General features: G+C 48.1%; 1 long non-coding RNA gene across 1 annotated transcript in view; it reads right to left on the minus strand.

Moving 5' to 3' along the window:
- LOC142290991 (uncharacterized) overlaps positions 1–26,779 on the minus strand; it is a 143,185-nt gene extending 116,406 nt beyond the window's left edge. The window contains exon 1 of the long non-coding RNA XR_012750423.1: positions 26,622–26,779. This is a non-coding gene — a long non-coding RNA (uncharacterized LOC142290991). The remainder of the gene's footprint in view (positions 1–26,621) is intronic.
- Between the last annotated feature and the right edge of the window lie 2 nt (positions 26,780–26,781).

Here is a 26,781-nt window from a genome sequence, read left to right on the forward strand (position 1 = left end):
CGTATTATCAGTGTGGGAAGATCCATGGATACTGGGCCCTTCTCGGCCTATAAATAGCTGCCTGCAGCCTCCCCAAACATGCCATTAGATGTGCCAATTCTGGCTCTTTACCTGGCTCTTCCAAATTGCTTTAGTGCAATGGCAATCGGTGTAATACTTTTGGGGTTGATGTGAACTGTGAATTGACAGCTGGCATCAAGTCCAGTCCTTAGTAATAGAGAAGTGTCTATCAGACACCCGCATTACTAAACCGGCAAGTGTAGAGTTAAAAAAAAAAAACACAGACACAGGAAATAATTTTAAAAAAACAGCATGTGATGCCCTCTTTTTTGATAACCAGCTGAGGTAAAGCTGACAGCTGAGGGTTGCAGTTAGCAGTTGTCTGCTTTACCCACACTGGTTATCAAAAATAGGCAGGAGCCCACAACTTTTTTTTTTTATTCCCTATCCACATTTGGCAGGCAATTGCCCTCATTTTCCTTCCTTTTGCAGCCCCCTAGCCCTTATTATGACCATTTTATAGCACACAAGTTTGGGTCTTCATTGACTTTTATCTGTTCCCTATACACATTTGTTAGATTCCCCTATTTTGTTTCCGTTTGCAGTCACCTAGTCCTTACTATGCCCTATTTACAATGTGGCGCCCTGGACTAGCCAGGTCGTCACAGGTACTGCAGAACACACCCCCCACCCCGAGACAGGCACATCAGCCAGACACAAAATCCTTGTTGCCTCCCTCCAGGGGCTGATGTCCACACCAGGTGGGGTGGAGCCAGGTGATTGGCCCCACCCACTGAGGAGTTCACAGTCCTGGAGGCGGGAAAAGGAAGGGAGTACAGTTAGGGAAGTGCAAGAGAGAGGAGTGAAGTGTGGTGAAGGAGTAAACTGACCGGGTCCGGGTGTGTGGCCCGGGCACTAAGAGCAAGGTTGGCAGACGGTGGTGGCCGTCTGCAGGAGAGGCGAATCAACGCGGAACCATAGGACCGGGGTCGGGCGGTGGCTCGCCGGTACTGAACCGGGGAGCGAAGTGAAGCCAGCACACACAGGCAGGGCCTGCGGACCCCGACCAGGCTTGGAGTCGCCGTTAAGAGGTCAAATCCGTCAGTGACCGGAACCCCAGGAGTTTCCTAACAGCCAAGACCCGATAGAAGGCAACCGTCTGACCAGTAGAAGGAAATACAGCTACCGCTACAGCTAGAGTTCCAAGGGCCAGAGCCTGCGGGCAAAAGGGCTCCTCCGGCACATATATACGATGAGGAGCGGGTTACCGGTGGGAAGCCATCGGGACCGAACATACACAAAGGTGCAGGGAAAGGCAGCCACCACCAACCGTCCGGGAGAAGCCACAGCAGCCGGCTGCCGGACCCGTCCATCCAGCCATTTGGTTTACCAGAGACTTTGCGTACATTTGTGGCCGAGTGAGTACAACCGTGCCATCCGGCACCGCGCTGCGCAGTCCAGGCAACCCTGCAACTTGCCAACCCCGCCTCCCCGTCACCTCACCGGGCCCCGGGACCACCGACCCCTACCCACAAAGGGGGAAAACGACATCCCAGCTGCTCCCTACCATCGCTCCCAGGATCCCCGTCACCAGCAGCGGTGGTGCCCAACCTCACCACAACCCGTGGGTGGCCTCACGGATCAAATCCCCAAACCAAACTATCCCCTTTCACTCACGGGCGAGAAGCGCCGCTCGAGTCCCCGGATCCGGCCCACCACTCGAGCCACCGAGCAGCAGCAGCAGCGCCGGACCCGAGCGTTAGCGAGCGCAGCGCCCCGCCGCCCGCAACAACAGCATCAAAGTTCGTGACCCCATTGACTTAATTGGGGTTTGGCATCCAGGGTGAGGTTCGGGTCCTGAACTGAGCTTTTATTTAAAGTCCGTCTGAATCTGGCAAATCCGAACATCCATGGGTCTGATCATATCTACTATATGATAAAATGAATGGGTCCTTTCAAAAGTACAACTTGACCAGAAAAAAAACAAGCCCTCATATGGCCATGCCAATGGAAAAATATAAAAGATATGGCTCTTGGAAGGAGGGGAGAAAAAAACAAAAATAGAATACAAGACAACAAAACCAAATCAATGACTTTGTCATTGATACCAATGTGTACCACAGGGGTCCCCAACCTGTAACTCGGGAACCACATGTGTGGCTCGCGGGCATATGATGTGTTGCTCGCGGGCCTGTGATGTGTGGCTCGCGGGCCTGTGGTTTGTGGCTCGCGGACCTGTGATTTGTGGCTCACGGACCTGGGATTTATGGCTAGCGGGCCTGTGATGTGTAGCTTGCAGGCCTGTGATATGTGGCTCGCGGCTGTCTGCTAGCCTGGTGCATTAACACCCGGTCTAGCAAACAACTATGAAGAGCAGGTTTCCAGATAGTGATTTTTGTGAGTATCCCTTTGATCTTTGTATACTGCCTCAGTGTAATTTCTGTGGAAAAGCTTTGGCTGTCATTATACTGTAATGAGTCTTCTGGGTGTCACTACTGTGAGGGTGATGGGAGCTGGATGTGGCTCATGACCTTCTCTTGAAGCTGAATTTTGCTCTCCTAGTTGGAAAGCTTGGGGATTTCTGGTGTACCATGACCGCTGGGTTTCCAACAGACCTACCCTGTAACCTCTCAGATATTCAATGTGCCGATCCTGAGCACCCGCAGACAGGGCCGGCTCCAGGTTTTTGTGGGCCCCGGGCGGAAGAGTCCCAGTGGGCCCCATCCACACGCAGACACACACATACGTACACATACATATACATATTTAACGACAAACTCACAAAAATACATATAGAACTGACACATCTATACAGTCATATACACTGACATACATAGATACACATCATACATGCATACAGACAAACACACACAGCTCTGCTGGATACATACATACAGACACAGCGCTGCTACATACATACACACATAGCTCTGCCACATACATACACACATAGCTCTGCTATATACATGCACACATAGCTCTGCTACATACATAGCTCTGCTACATACATAGCTCTGCTATATACATACACACATAGCTCTGCTACATACACACATAGCTCTGCCACATACATACACACATAGCTCTGCTACATACACACATAGCTCTGCTATATACATACACACCTAGCTCTGCTATATACATACACACCTAGCTCTGCCATATACATACACACCTAGCTCTGCTATATACATACACACCTAGCTCTGCTATATACATACACACCTAGCTCTGCTATATACATACACACCTAGCTCTGCTATATACATACACACCTAGCTCTGCTATATACATACACACATAGCTCTGCTATATACATACACACCTAGCTCTGCTACATACAGACAGAGACAGACACGCGCGGCTCCGGGGGGGGGCATAAATCGGGGTTGGGGAGGGCACATACCGCTCAGGTCACGGTGGAGAGGGGGCCCACACAGCGCCGGAGGGACACGCTGTGCTGGGGGTCGCTGGCTGGCACTGCAACTCTCATCTGTGGGACTGAGCAGGATGCCGGTCTGTAGCTCCGCCCACAGATGAAGTTCAAACCAGGAAGTCTGCGCGCCTTAAAGAGACGGCGCCGCAGATTCCTGCCGAGGACTGCGGTCCCCGGAACTCGGCCCGGGGACCGCAGAACTAAGGAGAGTGGGCCCCGGCCAAGGTGCACCAGAGCTGACGAGGCCGAGTGGGCCCCCCCGGCTCTCCAGGGCCCCGGCATTTGCCCGGGTATGCCGGGTGCTGACGCCGGCCCTGCCCGCAGACAATACTCTTTGTTATTCAAGGTCTCGGTATTAGATGACCCTGTCTGTCCTTCTAATTGTAGTCTTCTCTACCACCATCTGTCTTTCTATTGCGGTGGTCATATTTCCCTCCTTCCTGTAGCAGTCATTTTTTTGGTTTCTAGGAGCAATCTTCTGCTGTAGTGAGCCTAGTCTTCCTGGATTTGCATCCCTAATACAATATCAGCCAGCCTCACAAAATCTCTAGGACATAAAGAGCAATAAGATAACAAGCTGCAGGTGCCGTAATTAACTAATTAACGCTGAGAATTTTTTTTCCCTTAACCAAAAGCGTTAATCACAACACAGATGAATAAAAAGATAATGTCCAAATAAATAAACCCAACGCACAGTTATCATGGACTATCATATTGTGTTTAACTATGCATTCATCTGCTTTCTTTCACTTATTTGTGGTCCTTGGACACAGCTTCATAGGCTTTCTACTTGGAGAAATCCAAAACGTTGATTGTAGAGCTACTGCGATATCGTCGGGGTCAAATTGAAAGTGACGCACATCCGGCGCCGGTAACGACGTCGCAACGTGTAAAGCCTAGGAGAGAAGATGAACGAGCATGAAACAGTCAAAAATAGGTGATCTGTGTCACGTCGTTCATTTTCATAATGTCGATGCGTCCGCAGGTACGATGTTGTTTGTCGTTCCTGCAGCTCCACACATCGCTGTGTGTGAAGCCGCAGGAGCGACAAACATCTCCTTACTTGCGCCCGCCGTCCACTGGCAATGCGTAAGGGAGAAGGTGGGCGGGATGTTTACATCCCGCTCATCTCCGCCCCTCCGCTTCTATTGACCGGCCGATTAGTGACGTCGCGGTGACGTCGCTGTGACGCCGAACGCACCGCCTCCTTGAAGGAGGGATTCTTTGGCAGTCACAGCGACGTCGCCGACCAGGTAAGTGCGTGTGAAGCTGCCATAGCGATAATGTTCGCTACGGCAGCTATCACAAGATATCGCATATGCGGCGGGGGTGGGTGCTATCGTGCTCGGCATTGCTATCATAGGCTAGCGATGTCGCAGCGTGCAAAGTACCCCTAAGGGCTTTACCATAGAGAGCAATCAGCTGTGCACAAATAGCTCAAAATTGATATTTGCAAAACTCAGTATTAATCTTTGCAATTTGTGGATCGTAACAAGGAGCATAAAGGGAATGCTCATCATAAAATAAATGATTGTTTACGGAAACATTGGTAATATCTTTTTTTTCATATCACAATCTATATTTAAAATAAAAAATAGTTATCTTTCAATTTTCACACCGGCCACTGGGGCATTTTTAGAGTCTAGTGTCCTGTTATTTTATGAAACAATACATGTAATATGATTCAGACTCGATCTTTTGTACTGAAGCATCTAATGAGTCTGTGTAATGATCATTGTGAAGATAACGGGAGAAAGTTTGGCTGTGATATTGTGAAGCCCCGCTAGTGCAGTGTCGGTGCATTACCTTCAGGGACTCCACGCAGCTGGATCTTGTCACAGGTAGGAAATCTTCTATTTGTCGTGACGCCACTCTCAGAATTGCGGTCAGTGGGGACCGCCACTGCAAATTAAGGGATGCCTGGGGCTGATGGTGTGTGCAGTCGGTTGTAGTAGCCTCCTGAGAGTGAGGCAAGCCCCAGGGCCCTGTGTAGGTGTGTAGAACCACAAGGCGCAGAATAACTCCACACAAGCAGAATGTCTTTCAGGGGTTTTACTCACAGAAGGTGGCAGAGTGAGTAACCCGGGCGTAGCTGGGATGAACCAGGCTGGAACCAGGTATCCTTCAGGCTGACTGATGAGGGTGACTACCGACTCGCCTTCCTTAGCCCTTTGCGTTTTGGAGTAACCCCGACTTTTAGTCCCTATGGGGGTCACCCAGGGAAGTTGCTGAAGCCTCTCTCCCCTTCGTTTTGTCCGTTTGCTTGTAGCCTGGACCAGGACACTCCGGCTGCTTGCCTCCTGTGAACTATGGGCCCTAACTATGGCGACGTGGCTGCGGACTTTTTAGTGTGTTCTTGGGGGTGTAAAGTACCCCCTCAAGCAGGTTTGGCAAGGAAAGGTGGATCTATCCCTGCACTGGGACCTACTACCCGTTTGGGCCTGGTAACTCCCTAGCAGTCTCCTTACTTCCCACTCCGTTGCTCTCTCTTTAGCTGAAGATGGATTTCGGGTAGCACTACTAGGTGACCGTTCTCCCCCGTCGGTAGCCACTGCGCGGACGCTGTCAGACTGCCACAGCCCCAGGGGTCTGCTCCTGACGTCTGCTCCCCCTGAACTGCACACTGAACCGGCTCACTGCTCCTCCTCTCCTGTTCTTGCCTACGCCACCTAGCAACCAGGCTCTCCACCACACCCCTTGAGTGGAGATGGAGGCTTTTTACCCCCTCCACTATTCCAGTGGAGGTGAAGGCTTTGCCCCCTCCTGGGATCCCCAGGGGTCCTCCCAAAGGTACATGTGTGAGACCTGATCACTATGCGCCTGTGTAGTCACACCTCGGTCAGCCTTCTGGATTACCTGTATTGTACTGTCCCCAGCATGGGTGCAGTACTCAGTGGTGCCTGACCAGGTCAGGGGCGCCACATTCCCCCTTAGTTATCACCAGCACGTCCTCGGGCTGCAAGACAACATTTTAAAATGCATAAAACATTAAAACATGGTAAAACTTTTAAAACCACCAGGTACCATACATCACCACCCTCCACCCACAAGTCCGTTAACCCACCCTAAACCCCTTTCAGGAGGCAGGTCACCAGTTTCTTTTGGTAACCAGGTCTGGGCCATCCACTTCCCCAGACCTTTCCTCCAATCTGCCTCTCCCGTTGGCCGCGCCTTCAGCCACTTCTGGCAGGATGTAGAGGCGGCTTTCATGGGCTGGTGGTTTCAGGGTATACCTGGCCTGGTGGAGCCGCGCCTTCAGCCTCTTCTGGCAGGATGTAGAGGCGGCCTCCACAGTTGGTGCTGACCAGGTACCCTCTTTGTGGTGGAGAGCCAGGCCCCATAAACAGGCATGCTCTCTGGTTGCAGGTAAGCCAAGGCCCCATAACGGACGTGCTCCCTGGTTGCAGGCGAGCCAGGCCCCTAAACAGGCTGGCCCTGGTGGTGGTACCCTCTGGTGTAACTATTTACACTGCGAGAGTTTGTGGCTATAGCCAGTTCATAGCCTTAAGGTTCATTTCTCACATTAGTTTATGTGGGCACATGCTTAAACTTATAAACGTTGCAAAAACTTCAAACTGGTCAAAACAATAACTTGTCGTACTTCTGACTTTACTTTCCTCTACTCCTCCATACCAGGGCTTGGGCCTGTAGGGCTGCGGCACCTGTTGGTTTCTCGATCTTTTTCATCGTCCGTGGTGGTCTCATCAGTGGGTTCTTTATCTCTCCTTTCTTCTTCTGTGTCTGTTTCTTTTGCAGGACTGCTGTAAGGCTTTCTGGTACATGGGGTAACATCCAATGCATACCAGCCTCTTTCTCCTTGGTGCATGGTAAATTCCACTGAGTCTCCTGTTCTCAGATTTCTGCCTGGATGTCCTCTGGGCAAATGAGCTCTAACGTCTCTTCTATTCACGAATATGCCTTCTTTCATACCAGGAGCTACTATAAAACCATATCCACTCTTCAAACTGAAGTCTTCGACTACACCACGACAAAGTGGTCCTCTAACCTGGGATCTGGCTCTCCTCAGAAACCGTTTCTCCTCCAGGTCTCTGGCCGTGACTTCATCTTTATTCTCTGGAGACTGCGGTGCAGGGGAAAACTTGGTTCTACTGCGGCGCCGTGTTTTGCGGGCTTGATTCTGCTGGGTGGCTGCTTCACTGCTGGCAGGCTCCCAGGTGAGGTTGCTGGACAAATCTTCCTCTTCATCCCAGCGGGAATACGGCAGCATCTCTGGCTCTGGGCATGGATCCACTGCTGATGGCTCCGGGGTCAGCTCCTCAGCTTCCTGGCCTCCTCTCCCCCTTAGTTCTTCTGAGCACTCCTTTGGTGGCAGCGCTGGGGATGAGTGTTCATCAGCTGGCCCGGGCGGTGGACTTCTTGGCGTGGACATCTCCAGAGTCTTCTGAGGGGTATGTGGAGGGAGCAGATACCGATCCACCATCTCCTTTGGGAACTGGGCCTCTAGGTCAGCCTTCAGCTTCTGGTATTCGGGGTCCTCCCCCAGCGTAGACTTCCTAGCAGGGACCTCCTTGGACTGGGGAGCGGTGTCTGCTCTGGCCTGGCAGGCCAGGGTAAATGGTGATACAACCTTGTCTTGGCGGGCCGTGCCTGACATGGCGGCGGCCTGGTCTTGGCGGGCCGGGCAGGGCATCGCTGCGGCGGCCTGAATTGGCGTCGCAGCTGCGATGGGATCTGTGCAGGCTGGGCTGGGCGTCGCTGCAGCGACCGGAGCTTGGCGGGCCGCACCTGGCGTGGCTGCGGCCTGGTTCAGCACCTCGCCTGCGGCGTGGATGAGCGTCGCTGCTGCGGTGGGGTCTTGGCGGGCCGGGCCTAGCAAGGCGGCGGCCTGGGTCAGCGTCACACCCGCGGCATGGATGAGGGTCGCGGTGGCAGCCGGATCTTTACGGGCCGAGCAGGGCATCTCTGCGGCGGCCTGGGCTTGGCGGGCCGCACCTGGCGTGGCTGCGGCCTGGTTCAGCGTCGCCGCGGCGGGCGCCTCTTCGGGGACTACGGGCGTGGCAGCAGGGGTCGGGGCACTCGTGCTGGCAGGGGCAACACTGGACTCACCCATCGGTAGCAGCATCGGGGTCTGAGTCGTCGCCGCTCGGTCTGGCACTCGTCGCGTGGCCCTCTCCTCGTAGGCCTGTACCGCCGTAGCCATCCCCAGGAGCTCCTTGCGTCCCTCGCTGAGCTGCCGTAGAACCCTGGTTTCTAGTTGGTTGCAGCACTGAGCAAGCTCTCGGGCCCACCAGGCAGCGGAGCCTGGCTCGGGATCTCTGCATCCAGACGCCATTTCCTCTAACAGCAGGCTTCTGGCTCCCTTTCTGTCCCGACGTCTCTGAACGCCTCCGCTCTCTTCACTGGCGAGGTCAGGACTCTGCAGGGGATCTCTGGGTAGCCACACCTCTTCGTGGGCGGTAACTTCTCCCAGCGCGGGCTGCTGTTGTTTTTCAGCGCGCTTTTCATGGTGGCAATATGGCGGCGCTTCCAATTTTTCAAGCGGACCGCCCAGGCACATGGTCACCTGTCTGAACAGGTCTAGTCCTTATCCTGTTCGTGACGCCAGATGTGAAGCCCCGCTAGTGCAGTGTCGGTGCATTACCTTCAGGGACTCCACGCTGCTGGATCTTGTCACAGGTAGGAAATCTTCTATTTGTCGTGACGCCACTCTCAGAATTGCGGTCAGTGGGGACCGCCACTGCAAATTAAGGGATGCCTGGGGCTGATGGTGTGTGCAGTCGGTTGTAGTAGCCTCCTGAGAGTGAGGCAAGCCCCAGGGCCCTGTGTAGGTGTGTAGAACCACAAGGCGCAGAATAACTCCACACAAGCAGAATGTCTTTCAGGGGTTTTACTCACAGAAGGTGGCAGAGTGAGTAACCCGGGCGTAGCTGGGATGAACCAGGCTGGAACCAGGTATCCTTCAGGCTGACTGATGAGGGTGACTACCGACTCGCCTTCCTTAGCCCTTTGCGTTTTGGAGTAACCCCGACTTTTAGTCCCTATGGGGGTCACCCAGGGAAGTTGCTGAAGCCTCTCTCCCCTTCGTTTTGTCCGTTTGCTTGTAGCCTGGACCAGGACACTCCGGCTGCTTGCCTCCTGTGAACTATGGGCCCTAACTATGGCGACGTGGCTGCGGACTTTTTAGTGTGTTCTTGGGGGTGTAAAGTACCCCCTCAAGCAGGTTTGGCAAGGAAAGGTGGATCTATCCCTGCACTGGGACCTACTACCCGTTTGGGCCTGGTAACTCCATAGCAGTCTCCTTACTTCCCACTCCGTTGCTCTCTCTTTAGCTGAAGATGGATTTCGGGTAGCACTACTAGGTGACCGTTCTCCCCCGTCGGTAGCCACTGCGCGGACGCTGTCAGACTGCCACAGCCCCAGGGGTCTGCTCCTGACGTCTGCTCCCCCTGAACTGCACACTGAACCGGCTCACTGCTCCTCCTCTCCTGTTCTTGCCTACGCCACCTAGCAACCAGGCTCTCCACCACACCCCTTTAGTGGAGATGGAGGCTTTTTACCCCCTCCACTATTCCAGTGGAGGTGAAGGCTTTGCCCCCTCCTGGGATCCCCAGGGGTCCTCCCAAAGGTACATGTGTGAGACCTGATCACTATGCGCCTGTGTAGTCACACCTCGGTCAGCCTTCTGGATTACCTGTATTGTACTGTCCCCAGCATGGGTGCAGTACTCAGTGGTGCCTGACCAGGTCAGGGGCGCCACAATATCATCTCTTTCATTGGTGGATCCTGTAATTATCAGCTGTTTTTCTGTAATCTGTCACTATTATCCTGCCTGTGTATCAAGCCTTGCTGAGAAACAACAGAACAGTATGTAAAAGAACAGTATGAGTCTAAAAGGCCCTAGTGGCCAGTGTGAAAATTGTAAGATTACTAATTTTGTTATTTTTTACGTTCATGATATGAAAAAAGAAAAAAAACAAAACACATTGACAAATAAAAAAAAATGTAATACAAAAACCTGAGTTAAATGATATGTCATTTTCTGCTGATGGCTTCTTTTAACTCCTTCACGACCTTGGACGTATATATATATATCACCCAGGGGGTAGGGGGTAGTCAGGCACAGGGCCTCGTACCGAAGTTACTCGTCACTGAGTTGGTATTATGGTCAGGGACGTCGCAGCGGCCTGTCGGTTTCATACTCCACGGAACACACCAATAAGGAGGGAGGATGATGGGGATTGTAGTAGGAAGATTGTCGTGATGCCACCTGTGGTACAAGGCCAGATATTAGCCACCGCTGCTGTCACTGTCCTCTGGGGAGGATGGTAATAGCAGCTGAAGATGGTATCGCTCCCCACAAGTGGAGCGGGCCCCGGGGAGGATGATGAGGGTAGTGATGGCGAAGGCCTTTGGCGCCGATGCGCGGGGCGGCGCCGTCCGTAATAAGAGTCCGAGTCAGATGCTGCAGTTCCAGGTGTCTTTACTCACTCTTTGTGTCGCTCTCCCAGGTAGTACTGGTCACTCGCTGTGATGTGCCCCATCGACCTTGGATAAGTTAGAAGCAGTCACCGGTGTTTGAAAGAAGAAAGTTCTTTGTCAGAGTTGCCCTTCCAGATGTGAGGAACCTGTGCTGAGCGCTCCGCTCCCAGCTCCAGGCCCCGTGAAGAAAAGAGAAGAAAGAGGTGATGGTGTCGTGTCCCAGAACTGGTTTCCCGGGTAGACTGACTCAAGATTGTGTGAGTTTGCTCCTACTTCTACCCCAAGTAGAACCCGCCCTCCAGGTGGCTGGCTTCAGTGACCGGGGAAGTCCCATGCCTCATGATGGCCATCCTCCTGCCTACCCTGAGCCGTATCCTTATGAGAAGGCTCCTAAGCTATATGTTAGTGTGAATGTGGAACACCGGTGATTAACCCCCTCCTTACCCGAGGTGAATATCGCACCTTAAATAAGGTGCATTACTCTGTGGCGACTGGAGCCTCTGGGGCGCCACGTATACAGTACAGACCAAAAGTTTGGACACACCTTCTCATTTCTAGAACAACTATTAAGAGGAGACTTTGTGCAGCAGGCCTTCATGGTAAAATAGCTGCTAGGAAACCACTGCTAAGGTCAGGCAACAAGCAGAAGATACTTGTTTGGGATAAAGAACACAATGAATGGACATTAGACCAGTGGAAATCTGTGCTTTGGTCTGATGAGTCCAAATTTGAGATCTTTGGATCCAACAACTGTGTCTTTGTAGAAAAGGTGAATGGATGGACTCTACATGGCTGGTTCCCACCGTGAAGCATGGAGGAGGAGGTGTGACGGTGTGGGGGTGCTTTGCTGGTGACATTGTTGGGGATTTATTAAAATTTGAAGGCATACTAAACCAGCATGCCTACCACAACATCTTGCAGTGGCATGCTATTCCATCCAGTTTGCGTTTAGTTGGACGATCATTTATTTTTCAACAGGACAATGACCCCAAACACACCTCCAGGCTGTGTAAGGGCTATTTGACTAAGAAGGAGAGTGATGGGGTGCTATGCCAGATGACCTGGCCTCCACAGTCACCAGACCTGAACCCAATCGAGATGGTTTGGGGTGAGCTGGACCGCAGAGTGAAGGCAAAACAGTGCTAAGCATTTCTGGGAACTCCTTCAAGACTGTTGGAAAACCATTTCCGGTGACTACCTCTTGAAGCTCATCAAGACAATAGCAAGAGTGTGCAAAGTAGTAATGAAAGCAAAAGGTGGCTACTTTGAAGAACCTAGAATATAAGTCATATTTTCATTTGTTTCACACTTTTTTAAGTATTTCATTACGCATGTTTTCATCCATAGTTTTGATATCTTCAATGTGATTCTACAATTTATAGAGTCATGAAAATAAAAAAAACTCTTTGAATGAGAAGGTGTGTCAAAACTTTTGGTCTGTACTGTACATCCTAGGTTGTGTCCCCTTAGTAACCGTGGGCTCTGGCGGTGAGCCAGTGGTAATCCTTTCATACGTCTACTGATCCGATCAGCAAACATGTGCAGCTAACAGGCACGGGTGGATCAGAGATCCACCTGCGCCTGCTTACCACTTATATTGCGCTGTCAAATACTTACAGCGCAATTTAAATTGCAGCAGCAGGCTGCGTGCCATTCCCTGCCGCCATCGGTGGCGGTGTGACGCGATCATGGGGTGCCAAAGGGTTACCATGGTAGCACGGGGTCTGCTGATAACCCCTGACGCTAGCATAACGTATTTCCAGTGAATGCCGAAAGAGTGCCGGCTGTCATCGGAATGCTGCATTTCTGCTGATCAGAGTGATGCTGCTTTGATCACCAGAAATGGACAGCTGATCGGATACTGCAGTGATGAAGTCCCCTAGGGAGACTAGTAAAATAAATAAAAAATGTAAATAAAAAAAACTAAAAGTTCAAATCACACTCCTTTCGCCCCATTGAAAATAAAATAAACAATCAAAAGAATATACCCATATTTGATTTTGCCGAGTTCAGAAATGCCTGATCTATCAAAATGAATTAATCTGATCGGTACACAGCGCGGCGAGAAAAAAAAATCCAAACTCCAAAATTACGTTTTTTGGTTTGCCGCAATTTTTCTTTTTAAATGCAATGACAAGTGATCAATACTTAGCATCTGCACAAAAATGATATAATTAAAAATATCTGCTCAAGACACAAAAAATAAGCCATCACTGAGCCCCATATCCAGAAAAATGAGAACGCTATAGGTCTTGGAAAATAGCGACAAAAGCGCAATTCTTTTTTTTGGACAAACCTCTGAATTTTTGTTAACCTCTTAGATAAAAGTAAAAGTATACATGTTTAGTATCTACAAACTCGTTACAATCTGAGGCATCATATAGAAACCTTAGTTTTACCATTTAGTGAACAGGGTGTATAAACCCCTCCAAACCATCGTGCAATTGCTCTTTTTTTACAATTTCACTGCATTTGGAATTTTATTTTCCAGTTTTCCAGTACAATATTGTGCCGCCCCCGTGCCAGCAGCCGGTGCTGCTCGGATCCGGATCTACGGTGCGGCTCGAGGGGTCCTCCGAACCCGGGGGTCGCGCGGACACTCCAAATAAAAGGGGGACGTATTTGTATGGGATTGTTTGTAAGATGTCTGTGACGCTACCCATGGTGTGTGGTGAGACGTAGCACCACTGCTGCCGTTGCAGGGCTCTCGGGGACGTTGGACTGGCAGCTGGATGTTAACCCCTCCATGGGTATGGATGGATGTCCTGGGGCCCAATGTCTTTGTGCTGAGGATGGTGACTGCAGGGGCCGGCACACCCGGCTGGGCCGGGGATGTTACTCACGATCGAATGAAGCACACAAATCCTGTGGTAAACCAAGGGGATGGTGGCCGGTTGCCGCAGACGGGTGTATCTGATCCCACACCCGGGTTGGTAGTCAAAGTCTCTCTCCTCTGCACTCAGTGTGTTGTAGGTAGGACTTCGCAGTGTGAAACACGGGAGTCCGCGCTCCCGTCCTTTGGTTGGAAGCCGTGCCCGTCTGACGCTGACCCTTGGGATCTACTGGCCCTGGCGGTTGCCCTATCCCTCTCTGTGAGTGGTTGTCTACTTTTCGGGGCTTAGGTTGGGACAGGACCTAAAATCCTGCCCTCAATTGGTTAATTTAATTAATTAGCTAGGCCGTTGGTGCCGGTCCTGGCTTCAGGGTCCAAGTACCCTCTCTGTGCACACGGTTTCTGGGTCGGTTCTCCGGTGTCGGTACCGGTGGGCTCCAACCCTGCCCCGGTCCACCTCAGATCTCCGGCTGCCGTCTTCCCATCTCCTGCAGACTCTGGCTACTGTCTGCCACCTAGCCAAGGTGTCAGGGCTCCGACCCTGGCACCTCCAGACTTCACTCCTTCACTCCTTAACTGATCTGATCTGTTTTTCCGCCCCGGGCTCTCCAGATCCCTAGGTGGCCGTTCCCTATCTGCCTGGTCCTGCCCACTGGTGTGTCCGTCCTTCCCTGAGGGGGGTGACTAGGGTTTCAGGTCGGCTGATTTAACCCTTCGTGGGATGGGTGTTATGTGGTCGCCTACATGTACAACTACCTGGTTTTCCAGGGCACTACATTCCCCCTTGGTTGAATACAGACCGTCCGTGGGCTGTCCGACCACCACCATTTATTTTGAACGTGAACTGAAAAAGTAGAAAAGACAAATTTACAAGTATAATAACATATTTAGGTTTTCTTCCCTTACGGCAGGCACATTTCTTAAACGTTGCACATTTAAACGGAATGGGACGGACCGGGCCACCTTTTTGTTGCTCCCACCCAAACAACCTGTTCCCTGGTGCCACCGCTAAACACTGGTGCGCACCCCTTTTCCCAAGTCCAGGAAAAGGGGTGCGCGGGCCGGGTAAAAAGATCCTCACCCGGCAGTCCTTCTCACGGGTTCCCAAGTCCAGGGACCCCTGGCCTGGAGGTTAGTCACCGGTTTTGATGGCGACTGGGCCTCGGCCGACTCCACCACAGGCCCTTCCTCCAATCTGCGTCTCGAGTGGCTGCCGTGAGCAACAAAGGTAACCGGGAATTATTTACAAAGCCCAATAGTTTTTGGGTTGGCTTTCCAGTCTAAAGCCATGGTCCATGAACTGTAAAACTTGTAACGGGGGTTAACTCAACTGTGGTAGCCGGGAACTGCTACCTTAGTAACTCTCTTCACTTGAAGATGGCGGAGGGGGGTGGAGGCACATCTTTTCTTCCATCTTCCCCCACTTCTTTACGTCGAGGGCAAACCACCCCCTCTTTCCGCAGTGCCGGGTATAGGAGACCAGCTCTCCTGGCTACAGGTCACGATCCGGGTGACCCATGGGCAAATGAGGGGCCACATCCCTCCAGGATACAAAAATCTAGGCCTCCAGGCCCGGCTCATAAATAAAGCCCCATCCCTTCTGGGGGTTAAAGTGCCGGACCTGTCCTTGGAACGTCGGACCCCGCACCCGGAAAGTTGCCTGCCGGAGGTTATCCTTCTCGCGGATGGTCCTGTTCAGGACTTCGGCCATCTGCTTCTCCCTGGCTGCGATCTCCGTCTTCAGCTGCTGCCACTCCCAATACGGAGTATGGGTTCCGCACTCTGCTTCCTCCTGCTCAGGGGCTTGGACCATCCGGACGCCCTCACTGCCGGCTACGACCGGGCTCATGTGAAGTGGAAGAGGGCTCCGTTGATCTGCGGCCTGCTCTCCGCCCTGCAGGAGCATCCCGGCTGCGCCTCAGCCGGGACCGGGTACTGGGGAGCGGCTGGCATCTTTGCTGAATTCTGGTTGGGCGTCGCCTCTGCTGCGGCCGGGCGGATTGCCGGGGCCGACGTCATCGAGTGCGCTGCCTTCTCTAGGATCGGGGATGATGTCATCTCTGGTGCGGCTGGGCTCGGGGCCGGAGGGGATGTCTTCTGGGCTTTGGTCTTTTGCGGGGCTATTACGGGTGCTGGAGCGGTGGCGTGCTCGTGGCCTGAGGACCCCGTTGCCAGGTCCTCGCAGGCAGATGGAATGGGTACCGCTGCCGTGGCTTGTGGCAGCAGACCAAGCAGGGCGCCAGCTACAGGTACGGGCAGCGAGGGAGGTGGCATGGCGGACGGGGGCAGACCGAGCTCCTCAGCCTGTTGGGTCGGTCCCGGTGGGACATAGGAGCGTGGGTCGCTTACCCGCTCCCCCAAGGCCACCTCCAATTCGTGGGCCCGGTGGGTGGGGAAAGCAGGGAATACCAGATTGAATAATGAAGCGGCAGCCATTTTCAAAAGAGGAAAAGCCGCTGGAGCTTTGTGACAGCCGTGCAGCGCTGCACCCGTGATCGGAGAGTAGGAAAGAGAGAGGGATTGTGCTGGGGACGCAGGATGCATGCAGAAACGCAACGTGTGCACATAGCCTTACTGTGAAAAGCCACGCTTTTGGTGATCGAACTGTTATCGAACATAACTCGAACAGCCGAACTTGAAGCAAATCGTTCGAGTTCGTCGAACGACTCGAACACCCACCAAAATCACTCGAATTTGAAATTGGTGAACCGTTCGAATCGAACATTGCTCAACTGTACTCATTAATTCATTAATATATACTGTACCTACCAGGAGCCCAAACATTCTAGATTCAAGCATGCACATAAATATATACAAAGACAGACAGAGAGACACACAGACATGCACACACGCAGACAGACAGTAGAGGACTTACCACTACTGATAAGCAAGCAGAACCATGTTCGGGTGCTCCATACTCGAAACGAGCAGTTGGACACTTGGACAGGCTTGACTTATGTACTAAATATAATGGAAATCAATAGAAGATCTTCTCGAAAAATTACTTCTATTATACTTGGTATATGAGTTATTGAGTCACAAGTGCTTTTGGGACTTTTATGCATTATGATCCGTTACTTTTGTCATACCTCCCAACCGTCCTGGATTCAGTGAAACTGTCCCGATTTGAGGGCTCCCTCACGTAGTCCTGCTGTTCACTGCTCATGTCCCGCCTCCTACCCTCAGTGCAGTGAATAAATTAACTCAAGAAAAGCAGTGCATAAATTAAATTCTTATCTGCTCTCATTTGATTTCCCAGGACAGGACTTGAACTCATCAGCTTGAGAGCTCTTTGTCCATAGGCAGCAGCTCTACCTTTGAGCCACTGTCTATACTGAGAGGCAAAAATATATCATGTAGAGAAACGGGTATATGCCGCGCTTAAAAACCACTGAGGCAGAACTGATTTAAAAATTTCTTTTTTATTACAGCATTCCAACGCGTTTCAGAGACAGGACCGTCTCCTTCTTCAGGGAAAAAAAATTATTTTTCCCTGAAGAAGGAGACGGTCCTGTCTCTGAAACGCGTTGGAATGCTGTAATAAAAAAGAAATTTTTATATCAGTTCTGCCTCAGTGGTTTTTAAGCGCGGCATATACCCGTTTCTCTACATGATATATTTTTACCACGTATCCACGGGGCCGCTGCTTGAACCACGCGGACACTCACATGCGGTTTAAGGAGTTGTGACTGACACAACCCCATCAGGTGAGTGTACCTATTTCTTCCTATTACCCCTGGTATACCGGGTAAGACCCTATTGCGCCTTTTTGTCTCCCCACCTCTAGTATTTACTGAGAGGCATAGGAGGATTTGATAATCTTGACCTGTATTGCAGGGAGAGAAGCCAGAAGCAAATTATTCAGGTACATAGAGATATAGATATACACTACATCTCTATGTAGCTGAAGGAATAAGCCAGATTCTTTTGTTCCCTTAAAACTACTATAAAGAAATGAGAAAAAAAATGAAAAATATCATTTTCTTTTATTTTTCACTCCCCATTGGCATCAAACACATAACAGCAGCCCTAGCTATTGAGTCACCAGCTCTGATGATGTCAAAGGAAGGATTTTTTTTTAGAAATTAACCTGCATTGAAGTCTCTAATGACACAGGACACAGAGCTCCATTGTACAGTGCAGGGCATCTCTGTGTCCCTCTTTCTGTTCCAAATGTTGGGAGGTATGCCTTTGTTCACCTATAGCACTGTGCAAAAGCTTTAAGCAGGTGGTCGGCTAAGGAACCTTAGTGAAGCAGATGAGAAACACATCATGCTTACTTCCCTTCAAAATCAGATGTCCAGTAGTGCAGAACAAGTGGGAGCCAGCTACACCCATCATTTAACCAAGAGCTCCTGTGTTCCATGTAAGAGTCATCACCAAACATGTCTGGTGGCCGTTTGTCTCCAGGAGACAATACCATTGGCAATCCAATATCAGACAGACCATATTGCTATTTCTCCAGACAATAATTTGTCTGGGGTTGCCACATGAATTAGACTGTTGTCCAAACTTGTCGATATCTGTGGGCTTGTCTCATATTAGCCTAATATGCATGGGGAGGTTTATTATTGAAGATGGTCCCTATTTCAACCTGGTCGATATAATCTCAACTTCCCTGATTCCCCTATACTTTTACAACTCACCTTTTACCTTTGAAAAATCTGAATAGTCATTCAAGATGTGACCATAATTATTACATTAGGTTTTGTGGACATGCTATTTGCTGTCATTGAGGTCAATAAATAAGTAAACAGTGCGTGAGTGCATCTACAGACTGCTGCCGGCATTGGCTTTATGTGAGTTCTGGCACCCTTCCACCTGGCCGATAAAAAAGTCAGAATGTTCAATGCATCATATTGTCAGAAGTTATCAGTGCTCGATTAGAAGCTGATTAATGTATATTCACAGGAGAAAATGAGTTATAGCATCTCAGCCATCGCCAGTTTTACTTTTAGACAGTTTTCATAAATCAGCCTCCATTTGAAATGTTTTTGGCTTACTTCATAGCAAACTAGACACACATATCTATCTTATTCCACTTCGCGGCATGCCAGTATTTGGCACCAAATGTGGTTATAGTCCATAATAAATTGGCAGAACTGTTACAAAAGTTGTGCATGTCACAAAATTAATTCAGATTAATAATGGTGGATGTTTTTCGTAATGCTTATTGTCCAATTTTTCTTGATTGATTTCCCGCAGTGTCTGTTCAGATACTTTCATCTTTCTAGGCTGCTATAGAGACATGATATATATAAAGATCAATATACATATTGTGTTCATATAGACAGAAAAGCATGTGTAATCAAACCATGCCTTCTGGCAGTCACAGGCTACGAGATCAATGCTTAGTAATAGTAACCAAATCTTAATGTGATTTCAGCATACTTAGAGGTATGGAAAATATTCAATTTTTAACTATTTAATTATAACCCTATAGTGACAAAATATGTTCAAATTTAAAAAATAATTAACCAAACATTGGGCGTGTGGGCACGTACCGGATCTAGAACAGGATTTAGGCACCAAACAACAAGCTAGTAGTCCCAATGTACACAGTCTACTGAGGACTAATATTGCACAGGCACCTTCCAATAGGGGAGGGTGCCTTAAATAACCAGGAACAGGATCAGGAACTCAGGCTAGAACCAGGATACAGGAACCGATAAAGAACGGAATCAGGAACTCAGACTGGAAACAGGAACCAGGAACTGAATCAGGCACTCAGGCTGCAACTGGGAACCAGAAATGGATCAGGAATGGAATCAAGAACTCAGACAGGAAAAGGAAGGGACCAGAACACTGGAGCAGATTTTCAGCACTTGGAACAGGTTCAGGTATGCAATCAGGAATGGATTGGGTACACGGGCGAGTATTGAATCTGGAACAGGATCCAGGGACCAGACAATGAGCTAGTATTGACAAGGTACACAGGCTACTGACGACTAACGTTGCACAGGCACCTTCCAATAGGGGAGGGTGCCTTAAATACCTGTTACTCCCCAGGGATAGGGTGAGAACACATCAGGTATCATTTGGAACTCAACCATAGGATGGAAACACATCAGGGACTTACATGATACTTTGCAGCAATAATCTGGGAACACATCAGGTATGCACGCCATGCCCCTTTAAGAAGCAGGGAGCAGGCAAACATTGGCTAAGCATGCAGCCAGGAAACCGACATGGTATGAGCGAGTCTTGAATGCCAGTGCAGGCACTGGTGAAACAGCAGGGCAAAGATCAGTGCGGTGTCCCAGCCAATTAGTGCAAGAAACGCCAGTGTTACAGTACCCCCTCCTCACACCCCAACCAACTAGGCCCAAAAAGATTGTCTGTAGCCGAAAAGCATAGCCAAGGCAAAAACAAGGTACTGATGACAGTAAGCAAAAATACTTCCAGGATTACACATACGGCTCAAGTACCGGCATAGACACAGGGCACAGACAAGAAGTCGAAAGGTGGGGCAAAAATAAACATCAAAAGACTAATGAGCAAGACTGAATGGTCCACGGCCCATCCTCACTAACTTAGCCAGAGAGAAAAAAATAACGTCGAAAGCGGGTGTGCTCCATCCACAGGACCACGGTTAGGAATAGTTCATGTCGATTCCGCAAGCAGGATCTCTCCAGAAAGACTCCAAGAACAAGGGTAACCAGGATCAGTGGGATTTATGCTCTGTGCAATCAGATATGAGTGGAAGGGCAACAACCGATGTGCCCCGTACTGTGATGTGACTGGACTACGAATCAAGGGCTTACCCTAGAGGAGCATGACTAGATTATGAGGTTAGGTTTGTGCTGCAGGTAGCCTCAAGGTACCACTCCAAGGGAGTCCTAGCATCTGTAAAGCTTGACACTGAAGGATGGAGTAGAACCTCTGCTGGGAGAGAACCAGGATATAAGGAAGGGTGGAAGGTGGTACAAGGCACAAGCAGGACAGAATTAATAAGAGTTTCAGGTTCAAGCAGGAAAACAGATACAGGAACATGAGCTAGTACTGCGAATCAAGAAGGGATACCAGAACACGGGTTTTTAATAGGGAACCAGAAATAGATCAGGAATGGAATCAAGAATTCAAGCTGGAATGGGTAACCAGAAATGGGTCAGTAACAGGAAGGGACTGGAACACTGGAGCAGGTTTTAGGCCCTCGGAGCAGATTCAGGTATGCAATCAGGGATGGATTGGGTATACAGGCGAGTACTGAATCAGAAACAGGATCCAGTGACTAGACAATGACCTTGTAGTCACAAGGTACACAGGCTACTGAGGACTAACATTGCACAAGCACCTCCCAAAAGGGAAGGGTGCCGTAAATTCCCGGTAATCCCCTGGGATCGGCTGAGGACATATCAGGTGTCACCTGGAACTCCCCAGCCATAGGCTGGGAATGCATCAAGGACTTACCTGGTAGTTTGCGACAATAAGCTGGGAACACATCAGGTGTGCGCACTGCCCCTTTAAGAAGTGGGGAGAGCATGCAGGAGCAAAACATGGAGCCAGGAACTTACTTGGTGTGTGTGTGTCCTGAAAGTTGTGAGCCTGGGCGGGCACAGACAATGGTGAAAAAGCAGGGTGAGGAGTGGTGCACTGAGTACGTTGACTTCCCTGCCGATTAGTGCTATGAACACTGGCACTACACCAGCCCACACCACTGCTTGTCATCTTTCTGTGTACACTGCACATTCACGCAAAGCTGCTAATCAGTGGTGGGGAAGGGGTTATACAGAGAAGAAGGACTACATGATATAAGATATCTCCTGATAATTTTGAGCTGATAAAATACTGATTTTATTGGAACTGCAACAACCTACAACTTACTTTCTTTGACCTGTCCTTGTCTGGATTTCAGTATACCACTTGAATATGCTGCTACTATTCAGCACCGTGGCCAGCTCCAAACCTCAAGTTATACATTATTGTAAAATCAATTCTTACGGAGAACATGTACATCAAACAAAATACATTTTGGATCATTTCTGGATAGAGTTTTACTCCAGGTGTATTGAGCATGCTTTGAATTGGCATGTGACCCCAATTTTGGGTTGATGCTGGAAACTTTCTGTATCATGCAGTCTTTATTTGCCATAATTGACCACATGCTTAGCACATATATGCTAAGCATGTATTATCAGACAGAAACACAAAGCACTTGTTCTTTCGGTGGCTGTACCTGAGAGCCTTTCATTGGGTCACCAATGTTGGCAATATTGACCTGTGAATGAAACGTCATTATGATTGGCTACCTTTTCTTGGCACATAGTTTGGTTAACCAATACTCATGTTTTTTGGAAGTTACAATACTAGCTGATAACTGCCAAATAATGTCCAAAAGCAAGTAGACGATTATGTGAACTTGATCTTTTTCCTTATTTCCACTGATGAACTTGGAGAACACATTCAATGGAGACATCTCTGGAATAAACAATGGAAGCTTTGAATTTGGGGCTATTTTATGCCACATTGGTGAATGGTGTTGGTGTATTTGCATTGAATTTTTAACCAAAACTGCTGAAAAACATAAGAGAATAGTTTTCATATCGAACTTGCTGGCCCCAGGAAGGATCCCACTTATCTGCTAATGCCCTGTTATCTCCTTGTTGATTTACTTATTTGGTAAGTTCTTGTATACTTCCTTTTTTTCCACTGACAGTGCCCGATCATCAACATGGCTGTATTTGATTACTTAGTGGACATTCTATACATCAACAAAGGACAGCCCGGACTGCTGCCCTGAACGGGCTCAAGGGAGGGAAGCATGACTAAGGGGGGATGCTAGGCCTTAGTGGCAGAGAAGGGGTTAATTTGTGGAGTGTTTTTTGCGGGAAAAGGGTGGAGTTGTAGGGTCAGTTGGTATTGTGGGGCACTCCGATTGGTTATAGGATGGTGCTACAGGGATATATATGGTCAGGTCCCCAGGGGGTAGGTCACTTTTACCTTGGAAGGTGACCCGATTTGTTCCAACCCGCCCAGTAGCAGTTCGTCAACCAGCGTGGAGAAGTGGAAGGAGAGACTTCGTCGCATCAGCGGGGGAAAGGAGGGGGGTATTTGAAGGTGGGGTTGTGCACAAAACAGTAAGGGGGGGATCCCAGTGCAGTGGGTTACCCCTGGTGGTGCAACTGATTGGTAACATGGGTTCTTGCTGGGTTGAGTCTCAGCGGGACATGGGTTGGGCAACATTCGGCTGGGTGCCCTCGATGGCAGGTGGTGGAGCCAATGTTGTACTAAAACGGTTTTCTGGTACCTTCATTTACCCCTCCTCCTTTCGGGTGTTTTCCTCGTGTAATAAAACATTACTTATGTTTTGTTGTTGTTTAATAAACTGCTGGGGCCTTTTATATCCAACGTCACGCAGTCTTTGTGTTTATTTCACGTACGAGTTGGGGTAGCGGGTGAGAGTGATAGTTGGTTGGACAAGGATAAGACTTGTCCTTAATCATGAAATGCCATGATTAAGACCTTAATAGGTTGAAATGCATAGGAAAAAATCCTCTCTCCTGTTCCTATGTGCCTCCCGTGTGTTGGGTTTTGGACATTTTAATGAATATAGTAAAGTTTACAATTTTTTTAAACGCTTTCCATTCTCCTTGAGAGGCTGGATCCCTCCTTTGGAAAAGTATTGTTTTATGTTGCTTAATTTTCTGCCGCTATGTATGATAATTTCCACTATAAATAGCATACATAATGCCCTCTAAACAGTATAGCTCATGCAATAGTCCCATAAAAGGGTTTCCTTCTATATGATGAATATGCTGCCTATATATGACTATAACATAGCATCACTCCTTTCCAGTGAAAATGACTGCGCACACTATACTGCCTTAAATCTTCCTGTACATAATTGATGATGCTGTTCACTTAATCAGTGGATTCATGAAATGATGAATTTACCTAATTCTGGCAGGGATGTCCCCGTCATTAAAATATCCCAAGAGTATCAGGTATATCTCGCTGCCCTGTGGTTTATTCTGTGGTTGCGCTTAGGGATCTGAGCACGTCTTACAGCTTTTAATATCACATTTAATTCCGCATATAAACCTATCGGTGATGGATCCCTGGTTGACATGCTCATGTCCAGTGTGAATATTCTGCCTAACCACATCTCTTTTATAATAACATTCTTTCTTTTTATATGGGATATACAATATATGGACTTCATCGCAAGTATGAGAATAAGAAGAAATCATTAAAAAAAAAGGTGCTAATGATATCTATCTATCTAAACAGAATAACGGGAACCGCACTAATATTTGAAAATAGAAAAAATGCAGGGTGCAAAGCCTTACACACAAATATCCAATTGTAAATAGATGAAAAGCAAAAAGCAGGCAGCACGCCAAAAATTGAAAAGGAAACTAGACCTTATTAGCGCATATGGTGTGGAGACATTTTTATCTATCTACCTATACTATCTATCTGTAAACAAAGAATTCAGCAGTAATCTCTAAACTCTGCTGCACAACTTATCCACCTGTCCCCCCACTATTCCCTGGCCTCTGCTCTCTGCCACTGGTTCCCCATTGTCCTAAGACTCTGTTTCAAAACCCTAACCATGACATGCAAAGCCATCCACAGCCTGTTTCCTCCATACATCTGGGACCTAGTCTCCTGGTACTTACCTCCGCACAACCTATGATCTTCACAAGATCTCCTCTCCTCCTCTCTCCTCTTCCCACAATTCCATATAAGATTTCTCCCATGCCACCGCCATATTCGGGAACTCTCTACCCCAATATATCAGACTCTCGCCTACCGTGGAAAGCTTCAGAAGGAACTGAAGACCTACCTCTTCCAACAAGCCTACGACCTGCAGTAACTCACAGTCCAGTCCAACGCCGCAGAACCATCTCTACCCTCACCTACTGTATCCTCACTCATCCCTTGTAGACTGTGATCCCTCTTTGGCAGGGTCCTCTATCCTCCTGTACCTATCTGGTCCGTGCATTGTTCATGATTATTGTACTTGTCCCTACTATGTATGCCCCTTTTCACATGTAAAGCTCCATGGAATAAATGGTGCTATAATAATAATAGGAATAAGAGTGCTAAGGTGTGAAAGCATTGAATATATGAAATATGGACTACATTACTGCTGTAGAATTAAGTTATAAAAATGAGGGTACTTAGCCAATAAATTGGCCAATTCAATAGAGAGCCCACCAGTCAAGACAAGCTGCACCTTTCCTTGAGGGGACTCTAACCTAATATTATCAAACATGACTCTTATTTACTACAAAAAAAGAGAAAAACTGACCAGCATCCATAAATATCTATCTATCTATCTATCTATCTATCTATCTATCTATCTACTAACAAAAGAATACAGCAGTACTCTGCAAGTGCTAAGATGTGTAAACATTGAATATATGAAATGTGAACTACATTACTGATGTATAGAATAAAGTTATAAATAGGAGTGTACTCAACACATTAACTGGCCAATTCAAGAGAGCTCCCACCAGTCAAGACAAGCTGCATCTCTCTCTATCTATCCCTCTATCTATCTATCCCTCTATCTATCTATCTATCTATCTATCTATCTATATCTATAATCAAAAGAATACAGCAGTACTTTGTAAGTGCTTAGATGTGTAAACATTGAACATATGAAATTTGGGCTACATTACTGCTATACAGAATAAAGTTATAAAAATCAGGTTACTCAAACACAAACTGGCCAATTCAAGAGAGAGCCCACCAGTCAAGACAAGCTGCATCTTTATTTGATGGGATTCTAGCCTAATATTTATCAAACATGACTCCTGTGTACTACAAAAAAATGAATAAAATGACCAGCCTCCATCAATCTATCTATCTATCTATCTATCTATCTATCTATATCTATCTATCTATCTATCTATCTATCTATCTGTCTGTCTATGTACATCTCTCTCTCTCTCTCTCTTTCTATAAACAAAAGAATACTGCAGTAAGTGCTAAGTTGTACAAACATTGAATAAATGACATTTGAACTACATGACGGCTATATAGAATAAAGTTATAAAAATAAGGGTACCTATCGCATAAATTGGCCAATTCAAGAGAGAGAGCCCACCAGACAAGACAAGCTGCACCTTTCATTCATGGGATTATAACCTAATATTTAGCAAACATGACTAACGTTTACTAGAAAAAAATAAAAAACTGACTGGCATCCATCAATCTATCTACATCTATCTATGAACATTTAACTCTCTCTCTTTATCTCTCTATCTACCTATCTATAAACAAAAGAATACAGCAGTACTCAACATCCCAAGTGCTAATATGTGCAATCATTGAACATATGAAACGTGGACTACTTTAGTGCTATATAGAAAAAAGTTATAGAAACAAGGGTACTCAGGGCATAAATGGGCCAATTCAAGAGAGAGCCCGTCAGGCAAGACAAGCTGCATCTTTATTTGATGGGACTCTAACCTAATATTTATCAAACATAAGTCTTGTGTACAACAAAAAAAAAAAACAAAAAACTGACCAGCATCCATCAATTTTTCTCCATCTATCTGTCTGTCTATGAACATGTATCTCTCTATTGCTCTCTTTATCTCTCTCTATTTATTCTTCTCTCCATCATCTTCTTTATGTTAGATATTTAAACCCCATTTTGATGAATCTTCATTTTCCGCTCACTCCGTAATATAAATAAGACGTGTTATTTTTGTCTTTACTCCTCTTTAGAGATGAGAGACGTACATGTGTGAGTCATACGTGCACAGTCCCAGTATTATGCATTGCTTAGACGTGTGGCTGTTACCCCATGCAGATTTACACAATACCCAACACATTGGTAAAATATCAATATTTCCCCTGCAGATTTACAAATTACCTAGTGCATTGGTAAAATATTCTAAATCATGCATTTCCCAATCTTCCTCATTGTGAATACACAGGAGAGCGCTCACTCACAAGTATTAATGGCCTGTTCTGTATCTCAGTACAAGACTCTGAAGAAGCCGTTGATCCCATTATTGCAGCGTTTGGGGGCCGTACCTATCCCCTCTCCAATTCTTAATATGATTAAGGTTTTTACATTCACAGACAGTACAGAAGGAATGGGCTTGTTCTC

Source organism: Anomaloglossus baeobatrachus, chromosome 2 (assembly GCF_048569485.1).
Source record: "Anomaloglossus baeobatrachus isolate aAnoBae1 chromosome 2, aAnoBae1.hap1, whole genome shotgun sequence".
In the NCBI taxonomy this organism is placed as follows: Eukaryota; Metazoa; Chordata; class Amphibia; order Anura; family Aromobatidae; genus Anomaloglossus; species Anomaloglossus baeobatrachus.